The sequence below is a fragment of the Aplidium turbinatum genome, chromosome 17 (genome assembly GCF_918807975.1).
Source record: "Aplidium turbinatum chromosome 17, kaAplTurb1.1, whole genome shotgun sequence".
NCBI lineage: Eukaryota > Metazoa > Chordata > Ascidiacea > Aplousobranchia > Polyclinidae > Aplidium > Aplidium turbinatum.
This window is the reverse complement of record NC_137488.1, coordinates 3,954,344-3,969,955: the sequence shown is the minus strand read 5'-3', so window position 1 is coordinate 3,969,955 and position 15,612 is coordinate 3,954,344. Positions and strand designations below refer to the sequence as shown.

General features: G+C 38.2%; 1 pseudogene; it reads right to left on the bottom strand.

Annotated features, from left to right (window-relative positions):
• Nucleotides 1-3,235: 3,235 nt before the first annotated feature.
• On the bottom strand, nucleotides 3,236-3,335 carry LOC145787021 (U6 spliceosomal RNA; annotated as a pseudogene).
• Nucleotides 3,336-15,612: the final 12,277 nt, after the last annotated feature.

The window sequence follows — 15,612 nt, the reverse complement described above, 5'->3', positions numbered from 1 at the left end:
GATTTCTAACTTGTCAAAACACGAAATTGCAATAATTACCACATCAGTATCTACTGTTTTGACTATGGCATCGGATTTTCCATGTTTCACATGAAGAAACATACGGGTGTCTGCCTCTTCGTGATCACATGGGAAACCTCAGACATGTCCTATGTTTGATTGTAAAGAGCTGTATCTAACGATGTTACAACAATCGTAAACAAGTTTGGATCGACTGAAATTATCACAGCTTGTTGAACCAGTTGATATAGCGCAGTTTTGTTGCTGTCATTTCCCAAAAACTCAGACCAGATGAGAGAAAGACGAGTATTACTTGTGACAGCCACGTAACATCCAGACCCTGTTTCTTGCAGAAGATAAGCCTCAAATAGCTACTGCCATCACAGAACATGCCAACAGTGTGATGTCAGCCGATTATGAAGTAGAGAAAGAATCTGCCTCGAAAACCGATCACTACGTCCTTGATGGAGGGTTCTTGTTGCATCGAGTGCCATGGAAACTGGAGACAGTTATGGGTCTATTGCACAGTCGTATGCAGATTTTACCATTCGTCATTATCGCTTAGCAACGGTGGTCTTTGATAGATATGGTGGTCCGTCTATCAAAGACAATACCCATCAAAGACGCGGCATGAACGTCCACCCGGTTGTTCACTTTACTGTAGACAACCAGTTCATTGGAAAGAAGGAGCAGTTCTTGCCTCGAGCTTCCAACAAGGAAGGATTAATTTCTGCTCAACTGAGGAATAGAAGCTGCAATGTGAGGAACGCTCCAGGTGATGCAGATGTTGACATCGTCAAGACGGCAGATGGACAGCCCTCATCGACATAGTACGACTTTAATTGGTTTGTTTGTTTTTTATCTTTATCCTGCATTGCGGGAAAGCGGACGAGCGCTGTGCCTCGGTGTACGCCTTCCGACATACACCTGACCCACGCTGCAGCCGACGGCAATGTCTGTTTCCGGTTGTCTACTTTACTTATGACTTAAATTTGGTACTACCCATTACTCGAAATCGATCACTAGGTAGAGGTAATTATCGTTAAGTTTCTTTCCCAGAGAAACAACAGCAAGTGCGTGTGGCTGGAGTCGAACATGCAGGCTCTCGACTGCGAGCTCAACGCGCTAACCACTCGGCCACTGCTGCCGATTGATTAAGACATTGAAGACACGGACCTTTTAATATTGATACTACGCTATGCTGACACTGACCCAGACATTAAAGACCTCTACTTCCGCTCCGAAAAGGCTTACGCAACCAAGATACACGACATCAACAAACTTAAAGCAATCATCAGACCAGACATAATTATGCTTACAGCTCCTCTTCATTCACCGGTTGTGATTCAACGTCAAGGATATTTGATATCGGGAAGAAGACGCTTTCAAGAAACTAGTGAAAAGTCAACCAATAATCAAAGAATGTGCAAATTGCTTTATTCTCCCAAATCAGACAGACCACATAATTAAGGATCTTGGAAACAAAGCTATGACCGTTATGTTTGGCAACGATGGCAGTAGTAACCTAGAAACACAGCGATACAATACATTGGTCAAGAAAATTAAAACAACCAAATCCTTTCTTCACCCTGAACGTTTGCCATCTACATCATCCTTTACCAAATTCCACTGCCTCAGAGTTCACTAACAGATTATGGTCAGGATGGGTAGGCTACTGACGATGGTATGGATGCTCTAGACTGGGGATGGAAAGTAGACAATAATCAGATGGTTCCAATCATGACGGACATGAAAGCTGCCCCGGACAACCTACTGAAAATGATCACTGCAATTGCGAATCGTGTTCACCTCACTGTAGTTGCCGGAGATATGCAGTGATGTACGCGCATACAAAAAATATTGACGCCGTCAGCGCAAACGCAAACATTCGAAAAACTATACGCCGCATGCGTCAACGCAACTTGTAAAAAAAGTTGGCGGCGTCAGCGTTAGCGCATACTCTAGCGCAAACTCATTTTGTTTGCTAGGTGCCAAACATTCCCACGGTATAAACCACTCGAAACAACACACTTTTCAAGCCACTTCGCGATTTCTCGTCACAAGAACTTATCTTTTTGGCCGGAAGGCACATCTGGCATTGAAAATATAAGTTTTTGCCTTTCGAAGAAGAGAGCTTAAAATACTTTTCCATGTAGGGCCATGGATTTGTATTATCATGCTCCATTTCACTTGGAGATTAGTATTACCGTAAGTTATTCCCTCAATACAATGGTGTAGTGTAAGAAACTGTAGCATAGGCCTATGCCTATCAAGAAAATTCTAGTATTATACTAACTGTCGCTCCGAGTAATATACTAACTGTCGCTCCCTAAAAATCCATTATAAAAAACACTATTTTTAAAATGATTCCGTTTGAATAAGACTAATGTTGCTTTTAATGCCATAATTCTCTCAGTAAGCTCTATGCTTTTTTCTGATAAGATTTTTAAAAAGTGGGTTAATGGAAGACAAAACTGCCAGACACAAGCAAGTTTAGATTCTGAACTGCACAACTCTTTGTTATTAGCATTCAGGGATAGTTAGCATTACTAGTGTTATTAGCAGTAGGCTACTCAAAAGCCTCTCACAATTGGCCCCTGGATGCATGTTTTGCTAAACTGCTCATCAAGTTACAAAACATATATAATTACATACTTACGCAACAGAATGTATAAATTGTCAAGTAAAAATTACCTCAGCTTGATAGCCTACTGCAGGGGTCACCAACTGGCGGGCCGCATGCGGCCCGCCACGCTGCATCGCTGCGGCCCGCGGAAGGTATCAGCGTACAAGTATAACCAAAAATACTTTTCTTGAGGAGTTAAAGAGCACGAAGGCAAAAAATACTTTTCGGGAAGCATATTTTCGCTTTGCATACGATTCCACCGACCGACCAATCAGATTGTAATTCTAGGTGGGGGTCGCTTAAAGTTATTCCAATGCGATGTCCAGCCACACTTTCCCAGTGGTTGATTAAAACGTCTGTTTTCGAATTTCTGTGAGCATAGGGTTGCTTATTTTAAGTTTGCAAATGTCATGTAAACACTAATGTGCGTTTCACCGTTATTGTGTTTTACGAACAGTGTTCTCTTCATACAAGTTTTTGTTGGCAAAATAGGTCGGTGTGCCAACTCAATTTACAATAAATTGGCAAAATATTATATATAAATTTAAAGACTTTTTCTGATTGTATTATGACAATATTTAGCTTAGTACTGCAAAATGTTTTTTTGAAAGAAATATGGAACGCTTCACGATTATGCGTGTCATCCTTGCGCAGGGACCATGCTAATGTTCTCTGTATCGTTCCAATTTTAATATATGTAGCCTACTGCCGAAGCAAGTAGGCTACTGCAAAATGTTGTTAATCAACAAATTCTTGCCACGCTGATAAGCACCGCAAGTGACAGTAGTCTATAATAAAAGAAAGACGGTTTTATAGACTCTCACAAAAAAGGATGAAAAACCAACTCATTGCTTTTTTAGAGGGAATACTGTTCATGAATTACGATAGAATTACGATTTTTCGGTGATTTCCACAAGCGTTTGTTTCATGGTGCCTGGTGTCTTTTTCCCTGTTATTGCAGCCTACTTTTCGCTGATAGGCTATGTATGCAGGTCACTATTGTTGCCTGTATTGCGATGTGTCAAACATTTCCTTGTTTACTGAAATTGTTAATTGCAAGATATCATTTGTGAAGCGAAGTGACAACACCACTCTTGCTTGGCGATGAATATTCTGATGAAACCGCTCGCCTGGCTATAAGTGCGCCAAACAAGTGGCCTCGTTTATTAGGCATTGTTAAAAAAGTCAAAGGTGTTGTAAAAGGAGCTTGGCCTGGCAGTAGCGTTGTTCGATTAATTTTGTTGCTGCGGTATTCTAACATACATATGAACAACCATGGCCAGTGGCCACCTAAAGATATGGCCTGATTTGTCACATTTTGCAGAAATTTCCAGGTTTTTCTAACTTTGGGCGAACGTTTAAATAAATTTTTCTAAAAATTATATTTTTATGCTTTCTTTATTCTTTTCCCCTGATGACACAATAGGTTTTAACATCCTCACATGTTGAAAAACAAAGAAAATTTGATTTTGTAAATTTTAGTCAGACTGTTAATTTTCAATAACAGTCTGATTTTGCGTTTTTCAACTTACTTTTTCTCATTTGCTACTGCTTCCCCAAGGCAACAAAAAAGTTTTATGTCATCAGGAAACCGCAAAAAGTAAAAACATCTCAAAAAATGTCAGACAAGCACTAGCAGTAGCTGTAATCAAAATCTGCAAAATGTGACAAATCAGGCCGCATCTCCAGGTGGCCATGGAACAACATGTAACGCCTGGTCCTACTAGGTACGAAATGCGCTCTTTTCTAGCATAAGAGTCAACCTACCTAAAATTTTATTAGTGCGGCCCGCCACAGCTCTCCTTAGTGTCAAAGTGGGCAGTGGCCCGCATGCAAAAAAGGTTGGTGACCCCTGGCCTACAGTATGTAGGCCTACACATTACTACGCTACAGAGCCTACAACAAGAATAACCGGCAAAGTAATGTACTACATAAAACATACAGAGTACAACACTATGCAAGCAATCACGGTCGGAGACCAAATATTTGAGTTTGTTTAGATACGTATAGGCTGCACTGCTCATTACCTGAGAAGTTTCTGATTTGCCGCAAAATGCAAGACTTAACTAATATAAATTAAAGTGCTTACAAACGCCTTCAACACCGCTTGAGTAAAATAACTTCACACTACGAAGCCAAGTCATTGTTTACATTTTACATGGAGCGACATTACCAACCTACCTACTTGCTTGCTTACATTACATTCCTGTTCTGACCCGTAATTTACTAAGTAATTTTTCAGTAGGCCTAAGTTGTTTTAACTAATTCTTTCTTTTTTTCTGCAAGACTTCAGTCTCCACGTGAGACTCTAGCGTCAAAGGCAGTAGTGCGATATGCAAACAAACTCCAGCTGACTGAACAATAGATGACACTGTGACACAACACTAGAACAATGGGCAATTGCAAGACGTCAACATTTCGCAGTTTGACAAAAAAAATTGCAAACAACAACTAAGACATTAAAAAGTATGCGTTGACGCTATGCGCTAAAAAACCGCGAAAACTTTGCGGCGCAGCCTCAAGCGCAAACTATCCAAAAAAATGTGGCCGCAAGCGTTAGCGCAAACAAAAAGTCTACGCCGCAAATATGCGGCGTAGAATTTGCGGCGCATACGTACATCTCTGGAGATATGTGCTACCATACCATGCTGGATGTCGACCATGCCAAACTGGTTCATGTGTCCATACAGCAATCACATAATTACAGACGATGACATCGAGAGTGACAGCGATGAGCATTAGTAATACTTGATCCATTTGCTTTCTTTACACTGATTATGTCAAGAGTCTACATGACCACATCGTATGAGCTCTTTATGCCTGCTCAGTTAACCCAAATATATATATAAATTTGCCGGGTTTATTAATAAACAATACATTGTTATTGTACATTTTTAATTGTTTTGGCAGCCATCTTGGATTGCCATATTGAATTTATAGGCTATCAGATAATTTAACAATTCTGAAAATGGTCTCATTGACTTCACAAGATATAAAAACCTAGATATAGACACCAAAACTACACGTTTTGGTCATATGATAACCTAGTCATGGTCAATTTACTTTGTTATTTTAATGGTTTAGCGGCCATCTTGGATTGCCATATTGAATTTATAGGCTATCAGATAATTCAACAATTCTGCGAATCGTCTCATTGACTTTACAGGGTATAAAAACCTAGATACAGACACCAAAACTACATGTTTTGGTCATAGGATGACCTAGTTATGGTCAATTTACTATGTTATTTTAATGGTTTGGCGGCCATCTTGGATGGCCATATTGAATTTACAGGCTATCAGATAATTCAACAATTCTGAGAATAGTCTCATTGACTTCACAGGGTATAAAAATCTAGATATAGACACCAAAACTACATGTTTCGGTCATATGATGACCTAGTTATGGTCAATTTACTATGTTATTGTAATGGTTTAGCGGCCATCTTGGATTGCCATATTGAATTTATAGGCTATCAGATAATTCAACAATTCTGAGAATAGTCTCATTGACTTCACAGGGTATAAAAACCTAGATATAGACACCAAAACTACATGTTTTGGTCATATGATGACCTAGTTATGGTCAATTTACTATGTTATTTTAATGGTTTAGCGGCCATCTTGGATTGCCATATTGAATTTATAGGCTATCAGATGAATTAACAATTCTGAGAATGGTTTCATTGACTTTACAGGGTATAAAAACCTAGATATAGACACCAAAACTACATGTTTTGGTCATATGATGACCTAGTTATGGTCAATTTACTGTTATTTTAATGGTTTGGCGGCCATCTTGGATGGCCATATTGAATTTATAGGCTATCAGATCATTCAACAATTCTGAGAATGGTTTCATTGACTTCACAGGGTATAAAAACCTAGATATAGACACCAAAACTACATGTTTTGGTCATATGATGACCTAGTTACGGTCAATTTACTTTTTTGTTCAATGGTTTGGCGGCCATCTTGGAAGCTATCTTTAAAATAACCACTTTCCGGAAGTTGGATTCCTTAAAATTTTGAATATGTTAGTACTGACACTCAATACTAATCAAATCAGTTGAAAAACCATTGGTAACTTATTGTAACCAAAAAAGTAACACCAACAACAAACAAGCGACTACAATAAGAAAAAAACAAGCAAAAAATTAATACATGACGTCACAATGACGTCATTAATAACATAATTTTGTGTGATTTTTATCTCGTGTATTTTGTAGTGGCAGTCAGTCCAAATGTAAAAAAATAACGTATCTAATTGCATAAAAATGTCGTGAAGAGCTCAAAATTGACTTGGGGGAATCCCCGATTTGGGGGTGATCACGTGACCCAAAAAGTTGCGGCACCCACTAAAATTGAAGTTAAAATCATCAACTACAAAAAAATGCAAAAAAACAACGTGTAACACGTTTAGCCTAAAGATGCTCATTTTTGCCCCCAAGGGCCTGAACTATTGTAGCCTACCAAGTAAATTAAACAAACTTTTTGCCGTCGGCAACATGCCCTAGCGGTTTGAGGGCTAGGGTAGTAGTCGTTTCTGTGGCGTGGGTTCGATTCCCCCTCCTGCCATCACTCTTTTTTCATCTGTAATCACTGAATCAGACGTAATTCAGGCATACCATGTTGCCCTTTTGAGATTCATCATGTTCACGAAGTGGTTTGCTCCTTCACGCCACATCCGGATGTCGTGGTTGGTGTTATCCTCCGGCTGCCTGAACTTACATTATGAACTAACCCACGACTTTTGCCAAAGATTTCAAAAACTCTCCCCAGAGATCCGCAAGTGTGGCATCTCGACTTCCTGGTACCAGGGCTGTGGCGTCTGGCGAAATATATGATTCGGGGTCCGCCCCGATAGCTCAATTGGTTAGTGCGTCACTTCTGGAACGAAGAAGCTTCAAGATCAAGCGGCGCTGGTTCGACTCTCGGGGTGTGCGCTTGAGCAACGCACGTTAAGGATTGCTCTCCATTCAGCAACATCTAATGGATGGAATAGTTCCCCGGCAACAAGACTTCAACAATCGGAAACTTCACTCTGTCAATCTCGTTGACCAGGCCTGCGTCAGTGATTCAAAGCCTCTACAAGTATGCGAAACTGCCAGGATTAAGCTCTGCAAGAAGCTTTCCCAGTCCGAGGATAAAGATTCAATCAATCAATCAATCGGCTCCTCTGTTTATAACTGGCCAACTTCGGCTTCAGTGTTGCCAGATTTTTTAAACTTTGTTCTTCATTTTTATTTAACAAAAAATTTATTGTTCATCGTTTTGTATCAAGCCGGAGTCGGCCTTTATTGCAACGTCTCTTCAGCCTTGCTTGATACATCCATAACGGGGAGGCGGTCGCTCCCTCGCTGAAAAAAAAACTTCGTGAATTTGGGCAAAAATGTGGTAAAAATGATCTGGTATGTCCAAAAGGCTCAGATGTTGTTTTTTTCCGAAAATCACTACTTTTTTTCATCAACATACGCCTTGCTCAAGCTCTTCTTAGCCTGTTCATTATGTGTCCTAGCGATTTTGCTTTTTTATCCTAATAATCCTTTCATTTCGTATTCATTGCGACAACATACAGTAGCCTAGAAGTGTCGTTTGAAATGCGACACAACAGACAACTGGTAGTATTGAAAGATGACAGTTAAGAACATATCGGCCTTTGCATGTCATTTATTTTCCTTGCAAGGCACAGACGTGCTAACTCTCGCGCAGTGTCGAACCTCTGTCTTGTCGAGCGTCATGCAATTCCTCGCTATTTGGCCACGCAACCGATCTGGTAGGCTATTTCGTTTTTTTCGCATGAGATCTCCTCCATCAAGCATTCTTTGACCCAACAGATCGATTACAGTACCGAAAATAAACCACGTTGTAGCAGCAAATACCTGAAAAACATTGAGAGCTGCAAAACGATTGCTTTACCAACGAAGCCCAACCTCTCATGTGTGAAAAGTTTCGTAGTTGTTGATGACTTGGGTTGATGCTGGAGATCAACAATCCCTTTCGTGTAATTATAATTGTAGGCCAAATTGATCCTTTTTGTTGTTGTGTAATTGTAAGTTCAAAAAAAAAAAATGGCCCAAATTACAATTACATTTAGTAGGTTGCACGCATGATATCCTAAGAGTCATCTTCCATGGAAATATTGGTTTTATTTCTCCCGACTCCGCAGCGGGCTCTATTCAAGCAGCACCACTTCCTTCTCTCAAGAGTGGGAGCTTGTTGCGTTCGAGGCTTTCGGAAGAACATTAAAAGCATTGTTAAAGTTCAATTAGCCTGCATTACAATTACACCATCAAATTGTTGAACAGATGCTAAAGTCACAGAAAGGATCAGGCCCTAAGGCACTTCCTCTATGGGCGATCTATTATTGTAATGCTGTGTGGGAGATAGCTAGTCGTCGATGGTATAAAGATTGACTTCGAGCAAAAACTTTAAAGGTTTACGTCACCATCAAACTGTTTTCATTTTGATAATGATGAAAAAAATTGTATTTGTAATGTAAGCTAATTGAACTGAAAACTACTGTATGTATTTAACCAACTCTGCTGTACAGTATATAACCTACGTGTAGAACATAGGTTCTTAAAGTTTTTGGGCTGTGCCTCCCTTGACGTCACTTGTAAAATTTATTTTTGGCACGTTATTTGTGACGAGCTAAGTTTAGTCGTGGTTAAACGGTTGTCGCCATATTACAATATCTCTACATTCGCGCGAGAGTTTTTGTTGAACGCATTTTGTGTTCAATGTAAATATTGCATGGATTAGGAGATAGCTGAAAACTTGCCTTAGGCTACTTCTTTTTGATTAAGATCAAAAACCTCGTCAACAAATATTCTTAAACTTTTTCTTGAGCGTGCAGCCAGCAGCTAACATTCTTCAGCACCGATAATAAATTTTCGCAGTCGAATACACAAAACTAACAAAGCATGATCCTGCATTTTGAAAGGGCGTTATGAAAGGGCATACGCAGATATCTTTTATTCAACCGTTACGAGAGACATTGAAATCAGCTCAGTGGCTGGTATTTCAGAGATTCGTTTTTGATTTTGGTATGCCGTCGGGGTAGGATCATGTAAACCAGGGGTCGGCAAACTGCGGCCCGCGGGCCTAATGCGGCCTGCGGACAAACTTTTTGCGGTCCTCGAACGATCTTACTTTTAGTGCATAAACTAAAGTTTCATCATTATGTACGCATGAATTTATTTTATATCATAACAATGTCTAGGCTACTGTTGTTAAAATAATCAACTTTGTTTTGGCAAGAGGCCTTAACCACAGCCAATTCAAAAGTTTATTTGAAGAAATGAATGCTGTGCATCAAGATCTGGTGTATTTTTGCGAGGTTAGATGGCTAAGTCGCAGTGCTATGTTACAACGGTTTTATGATTTGCGAAACGAAATAGTGACTTTCTTGAAACAAAACAATGCAGGTTTCGGCATTGATGAACTTAGTGATCCTGATTTTAATCAGATGTTAGATCATACATCTTATTAATCAGTTAAATGATCATACATCTTATTAATCAGATGTATGATCATTTAACTGCCTTCGTAAACAAGCTACCGGTAGGCCTACGTCTTTGGGAAACTCAATTAATCAATTCCAACTTTGCTCATTTTCCCAATTTTGGCCTTTGTAAACCTTCCAACCCTGATAAGTAAATATCACTTATCGTTTCCACTAAAACTAACTTTGAATCTCGATCTTGCAATTTGAAAAATCAAAAAAACAGATTCGATTTATTTGCCTTCCATATTCAATGGATGTCAATACTGTTCCACATGAGATGCAAATGGAAATAATTGAACTTCAATCATCCAACATATTGAAGGCCAAATACGATTCAGTTCCAATTTCCAACTTTTATAAAAAATATGTCCAGAAATCCACCTATCTTCATATGTTGACAATGCAAAACGTGTAATGTGCATGTTTGGAAGCACATATTGCTGTGAGCAGCTTTTTTTAAAAGTGAATTACGCAAAGAATAAACTTTGCACTCGCCTGTCAGATCGTCATTTGAATTACGTACCGGGTATTGCAAATATCATCAACAAAGTTGCCAGTTGATTTAAACACCTTGGCCATGACACAGAAACATCATCCTTCACATTGATAAATGATAAGTAAATAAAAACAAAGCATTAGCCTACTTTTTATTACGTGTTTGATAATAAATATGAAACGGCAACAAACACGTCTCATTGTGCAATAGACACAGGAATAGGAGTTGCAGGTGCGCCATGATTTTAAGGATAATGTGGCGATTGTTTATAGGTTGAAATTTATGCGGCCGGCACGTTACCGGAAGTTTGTTGATTTGGCCCAGTAGTACAGAAAGTTTGCCGACCCCTGATGTAAACAAAAAAACGGTAGACCTACCGGACAACAATGTGATTAAATGATGATAAATATTTTACCACATTGTTGTCCACACACACATTGTTGTCCATTTATCACATTGTTGTCCACAAATGATAAATACACTGCAAAAGTAAAAAGTTCAATCATTAGGTTCAGTCAAGAGACTATAGCCCAGGGGTGGCCAAAGTGTTTCAACAAGGAGCCGTATCTATAATAAACGAATCCTTGAGCCGTTAAATTATAAAGATGCAAATACAAATTATTTTTTTTACAAACTAAACCGAAGATGATGATCTATCAAATCGAAATCAATTTTTAGCTATTAAGTTTGAACTGACCCGGGTGAAAAGAAGTTTATTTGTAGGCTATTAGGCTACAACAGTCGCTATATCATTACTGTGAGTTTGACACCGGTCAGAAGTTATTTCCCTTTCCTAAGTTCAATCAGTTTATTGTTTTTAATGTTATTACAAATGCTATTTTGCATGTTTAAGACGTTTCATAAATGTATGACTACATTCAGTAGCTATTATTTTGTACAAACTCTTTAATTCAAACATTAAAATATTGTCCTCTACCCCAGCACTTGCTTTTGTCTTCATAAAACTTTCTTTCTAACTGGTTTCGTCATCGTTTTCGCATGAAAAATAATAGTTTAGCAATTTGAAAATTTAAGAAAACTCGTTTGACGGTTTGTTTTGGAGACTTAAAAGCAGCGCATCTTTTTATGAGGTTTTGTTTTATTCTCGCTAAATGGCAACGAATAGGCGAAAACAGATTAAATCTGGGCCGTTTTTGGCAATAACGATATATTTTTAAAGGCATACTAAATAAAATTTTCAAACGGGAATTAAGCAACTGCATAAACTAAACATTCAAGAATACATTTCAAAAAAATTACCGAAAAAAATTTGTTTTCAGTGGCACTGGCAAGGTTCAAAGTCCAATGTTTCATTTATTTTCAATTTTTTCAAAATGACCAAAAAGTGGAAACACTGCTCGAGAATACGTCACTATCGACAGCAATAACAAAAGCCACGTTACCACATCTGATATTTTGAGCAATCTGTCTGATATTTTGATGTCGAAATCTGATGTTTTGATGTACATACATAGGCTACATAGCCTACAGTTAAGTCGCCCGCAGTAAAAACTATTGCCAGATCAGCTGATTGCTAGTCTATAGTGACCTTGACTGTACAGTCGCAAGCTTCGCTGCTCACGCCCATTCCCGTTTTGAAAGCTCTGACAAAAGCACGCGCGGAATGCTGATCAGACCGCAATGGGGTAAAATTTTATTGAAAATCGTTTTATGGTAGCATGTTAAACACAAAGAACCTGTATAATAGCCAAGTCAGGTTTTTCCTTTAGTATCCTTTTAAGATCGAAATTATGGTTTATCAGCAACGTTAACGGATGATATTATTTGACAACATACATACTGTAGCTTTCTTTTGCCATAACGTATCTTTAAAGCACAGTTTAGCACAGCGCCTTGGAGCTGGAAGGTCGCCAGGTGCGTAACAGAAAAATTGAAAAATATATTTCTTAAATCTGTATTATATTTAAAATTAGGGATAGAAAGTATGTGTTATCTGAAAATCCTTATGTATGTTACGTTTCATGAGAAATGAGAAAAAATTCAAACTAATCTGAGAAACACAAACCTAAAGTTATTGTTGTACAATAAAGATTTTTTATATTTTTTTAGAAAAAGCAAACAGAAAATAGCAATTATTTCCCAGGACAAATTTTTTTTCTTTTTTTGTTGCACTTTGTAATGCGAGATGCAAACATCAAATATATTTTATTGTGTTTCATGTTGTTCCAAAGTTCACAAATTTTTACCTTATTTTAGTCGTTTTTTGACTCCAATGATGCTTTTTGTTTAAGACGCATACTTTAATTGTCTTGAAGCGTAATTCAACAGGATCACAGATACGTTCTGTAAAAGTTAAACTTGAAAAACTTTGTTTTACGTTAGAAGCGTTCTAAGTGCGCAGAAATCAATCACTCTGCGCAAATGGTCTGATGTTACTGCGCATTTGAGCAGTTCCGCACGCCAGAAGGCGCGCTAGTAGTCTACCCTTTGAGGACCGTTGGTACATATGTGTACCATGAACTTTTTCCACGATGTATAATCATTTTCTTGTAGTTATCAAAAAGTATTTGTCTCTAAACGTTTCTTAAATAGATAATCTACTTATAAAAAAAAAAAATTTGGAAATTTTATTTTGTTTAAGCTTTGTTTTAACTGGTTTTGTTTGGTGAATTCGTCAGGGTTTGAAGCGGTAAAATTTGAAAGATTAACAAGACAAGAAAAAAATGTAAAAAAAATATAATTTTTATTCTACATCAATGTTTAGTGATTAATCTGACTTAACCCATCAGTAAAACCATAAAAAAATTGAAAAAAATGTTGTTAGACAATGCTAAACTTTCGTGGTACACATATGTACCAAAGGTCCTGAAGGGTAAATTCTATTAGTCTAATGGAGGGATATAGTGATGTGGGAAATACATACAAATTAAGACTATTGTTGTGAAATTTTAATGTAAATAACACGTAATATTTTAGGAATGTATTTTAGACCTACATGCAAAAGTAAATTTAACTGATAGCATTACTTCCGGTTGAGAATTTTCAATAATTTGGCGCGAATTATGTCAATACGGTATATACAAGCAATTATGATTTTCGTCGTCGTCGCCGTGTGAGCCTCTGAAAACAGTCCCACCTAACCAAATAACTTTACAGACTTTTTGAAGTTAGTTTTTATTTTGCAGTAGCGATGAGCCATGAATGTAGAAGTGTTAGCTGTAGAGTTATGGTATTCAACAGGTTATAGAAAGTGCTAGTCCAGCCTAGGGCATCTCTAAATCACTTGAACCTAGTATGCAACGGCTAGGCTAGTCAAGACTAAGCTCAATACTAGTAAAGTTTGTCTCCACAGTAATACTGTTGGTTTTTTTTAAAATACAACTTAGGAATATCAACTTCTCAACAAAGTTTGAAAGCATTTTTTCAAAATTTGGGGTAAAAACATGCTCAGAACGCACCAAATTTAATGCGATTTTTCAAATTTTTCTGGGAGGAGATCCCCCAGACCCCCCGCGAAGTCGTTCGCCTTCGGCAAACTCAGTGGCGGGCTTCGCCCCCCCTCCACTATTCATTGCAGCCCCACTGCTCACAAACAGCACCAGCGGCCACTGTGTAAAACCATACCAGCAATGATGCTAAACACATTACCCTTAAGGACCAATGGTACACATATGTACCACAGCGTAACTTCTATTTGAAATAAAAAAAAAAAAATTTTTTTTTAAATACCTCTTTAAAGTGATAAACTTGTAGTAAAAACCATCAATATTTCAATAAACCATGTCTCAAAAGTTTATGGTCCTCAAAGGGTTAATGTTTTCCAAGAGAAATTCAAAGAGGAAGGAAAAGCCATTTTGCAGCAGAATCTTGCAACACTTCTAAAAGTAGCCAATAGAGAGTTTTATTATTCCAGAATAACTATAAGATTGGTGTAGCCTTTTACCATATCAATGAAGCCAACTTTCAAGCTGAATAAACGTATATGGTTGTTGCATTTTATGTTCAAGCTAACTGTTTGAATCAATCAGTACAGTAGGTCGGCTAGAATGTCAAATAAATTTTCACTGCTTCTCAGTTAGTTATCTTACTTTCTGGCAAATCCGTTTTTGCTTTACTTTACAATTTACTGGTGTTTTGCTGGGCGAAGTTCTTGGCTTTGTAGTTGCTTTTAGCGTATCGAGTTTCAAATCCAACCACGCCATATATTGTGTTATTGTCAGGTGTAGATAACAGATGAGGTAAAATAGTAGCCTTTGCTGTTAGCAGTAAAGTTGTCCACTAGCAAACTAATAAAAGTGAACTACTCACTAGAAATAAACTTCGGTTGCAGTAAGAGTGAATTACTATGAGTTAGCATTGAATTTGTAGCTCCTGCGGTTTTTGTTGTTTCCTTGTGTCTTATTGCTGTTTGGAAACATGGAGGCCTTTTAGTCCCTGCAGTTTTGCTATAAGAATTAATGCCGTTTATTAGGAATTTGAAATGCTAGCAGTAATTGTGCGTTCTCTTGCGATCGGCAGTTTGATACACATCCTACGTACTTTACGTCTTTTTAGCGTTGTGCATCTGCCGCATGCGACATTGTGCTTGTGCGTCGTGATTAGGTGCATCACTTGGAGCATTCCAATCACATTGGGTGAACTTATGCTGCACGTTTGGTTGGGCGATGTTGCGCACTCGCAGATAGGGCCGTTGAGGGGATGTTTTGGCCCGGTACAAATGAGATCTTTGGGCTCCAAATCAGGAAATTTATCAGCAAATGTACTGTGTCCAAAAAATAAGCTACGCTGTAGTTTCTTCATGTTCCCGGAACCCGTGAAAAGGTTTTGGGGTCCTGAAATTATCCTAGCCCCCGTTCAGAAGTACTCCCTGGACCAGGCGCGAATCTAAGAGTTTTTTTCGGGGGGGGCCCAGAAAATTTGAAAATCAATTAAAAAGAAAGAAAAAGCTAAACAGATATGAACAATGATACTACGACATATACGATATGCTAGAAAATAGACATTAAAACAACCATTTTCA